The following is a 2,448-nucleotide window of genomic DNA, read 5'->3' on the forward strand; positions in this document are numbered from 1 at the left end:
AGGCTACTGAGGGAGGTGGCTGTCGCCGCGCCGCCCGGTGCCGGCCGGGGTGTGGGGCCTCCCGGACGGGTCGACCAGCAGCCGCCGGTGCCCCTCCGTCCCCGGGAGGGGGTGGGGGGCCGCCGCGGGGGAACGGGCGAGGGAGCTCGTCCCGTGCCCGGCCGTCGTCCCGAGGGCGGCCCGGTGGTCGGGCCTTCCGCGTCGCCGATCCCCTTTCCGCGCCCCGCTCCGGAGGTGGGCGACCGGCCGGGGCCTTGCGGGGGAGGCCCGTGGAGGGCGCGACGGGCTCGGCCGCCGGGCTGGCCTTTTCCCCACTGGTCTTCCGAGTCGACCGGCTCTGGCGGTGGGGACCGGGCCCGGTCCTCGGATGCCTCCTCCTCCGTGGCAGTTTTTTTTTCCAAGTCCCGCCCTGGAGAAGAGCGTGGACCGGCCCCGGGAGCCCTCGAGGGCGGGCCGGGGAGGGCGTCCCCGGCCCGCACGCGTGCCCGGGGTGGGTCCGGGCCGTCGGACCGGACTTCTCTCTCCGAGTTTCGCGGGTCGCGTCTTTGTCCGGAGGCGGGAGGGGGCCGGCTCGAGGCGTAGGTGGAGCCCCGGCTGAGGGACGGGAGCCACGGTCCCGCCCCGGGCCCGGTCGCCGGAGGCGCCTCCGCGGAATTCTTTTCTAAGTCCTGACCCGGCGACTCAGAGGGAGGGACCGACCGGTCCCGGCCCGCGCGGGCGGCCCGGGGAGGCTGTCCCCGGCTCCCCCTGCCGCCACGCTTCTGGGGTCGACCAGATGGCCCCGGGAGCTCCGGGCCTGGTGGCGATGGGGTCGTGCTTGGGGTCTGGTGGCCGTGGCCGTGATCCAGGGGTTCCCCTGGTGATCCGTGGGTGGGCCCCGTCTCCGGGCGCGGCGATTCTTGCCCCCGAATGGGTGGTTTTGTGCCGCCAGATAAGTGCTGACACGCTCTGCTCGGGTGACAGTCGCCCGAGAGCTTCCGGGTGCCTGGATGCGTGTGCGGGGAGGGCTCCGGGCTCTGGCCGAGAACCGGACGCCCGTTTCCACCCCCGCCGCTTGAGCCGCCCGCTGGGGCCTGCGCGCCGGCTCTTGTGCGTTCCAGGCGCCCCCACGACCGTGGTGCCACCTCCGGTCTCTGGTACCCGAGGGCGGCGGGGTTAGGGGCGCGGGGTCCTCTACCACGTGCACTCCCTGCCGCCGGCACCCGGGTGCGGTCGCGACTTACCCCATCCCACCGGCTCCGTGCCAGTGCGTGTCAGGCGTTCTCGTCCTGGGGTCGTCGCCCGCGCTTGCTGGAGGAGGAGAGGGGTCGGTGAGGCTGAAGCAGGCTCCTCCGCTCGCTGTCCTCGCCGGCCTTCCCTTGCTCGGGGGTCCCTCGCGTTATGCTGCCGACCGATGTGGTGATGCTGTGCTCTCCCGGGCCGGGCCTAAGCCGTGCCAGACGAGGGACGGACGTTCATGGCGAACGGGACCGCTCTTCTCGCTCTGCCCGCGGGTCCCCTCGCCCGTTCTCCCCCGCTGCGAGTGGCGTGTGGGAGGCGGCAGGGGTGCGGAATCCGGCCCGACCTCGCTCCCCCGCCCCGTGCCTCGTGGCGTGGGCGGTGTCGGGGTCTCCGTGACGCGGCGGATGCTCTGCCTGTGCCTCTTGGCTGTGTCTCGCGGGCGGCCCTCCCCGCGGTGGGGCGGGCCGTGTTGCCGCCGCGCCGCGCGCCTTCCCGGGCGCGTGAGCGCGTTCCCCAGGCCGTTGGCGGTGCCCCTGGAGCGTTCCAGGTCGTCCCTCAGGCGCCCGAGGCCGAGTGGCGGTGTCGTTCCCTGTTCCCGTCGGCCTCCTCAGGTAACCGCTGCGCTGGTGTGTCTGAGGAGCGGGGGGGGTCGAGTCGGTAAGGGAGGCGTGCCCCTCGTCCCCCTCGGGGGGGACGGGTGCCTCGTCGCCCCCCACGGCGTGCCGTGTGGGGGCGGGCAGGCTCGGGCGCGTGCCCGCGCGTTCCCCTTGCTGGGGTTTCCCCGCGGGTGTGGGAGTGACCGTGGCGGGCCGAGCCAGCGGCGTGGCGCTGGCTCTTTGGTTGGGAGGTGCTGTTTGATCGGCACCTCCGTCCCAGTCTCTGCCTCCCTTGGTCTCTCGGCCTGAGGGGAGGCACTGACTTGGGAGCCGCACAGGGGCCTTGTAGATCCCTAGCTAAGCCCAGTGTGGCCAGAGATGGCGAGCCCGGGGCAGCGCGGGCTCGCGGCCCTGACCACGGACGCTCCGACTTGCTCTAGGCCTTACCTCTACCGCAGACCCCTCCTGCATTGCGTGGCCATGGTGTCTGTAAGCGCCTTGGTGGGCCCGATGGCGGACGATGGGCGGGGGCGACACGCCCTCGGTGAGAAAGCCTTCTCTAGCGATCCGAGAGGGTGCCTTGGGGTACCGGACCCCCCAGCCGCCGCCCCTCCTTTGCGCGTAGTAGCCA

The sequence above is a fragment of the Equus asinus genome, unplaced genomic scaffold (assembly GCF_041296235.1).
Source record: "Equus asinus isolate D_3611 breed Donkey unplaced genomic scaffold, EquAss-T2T_v2 contig_64, whole genome shotgun sequence".
In the NCBI taxonomy this organism is placed as follows: domain Eukaryota; kingdom Metazoa; phylum Chordata; class Mammalia; order Perissodactyla; family Equidae; genus Equus; species Equus asinus.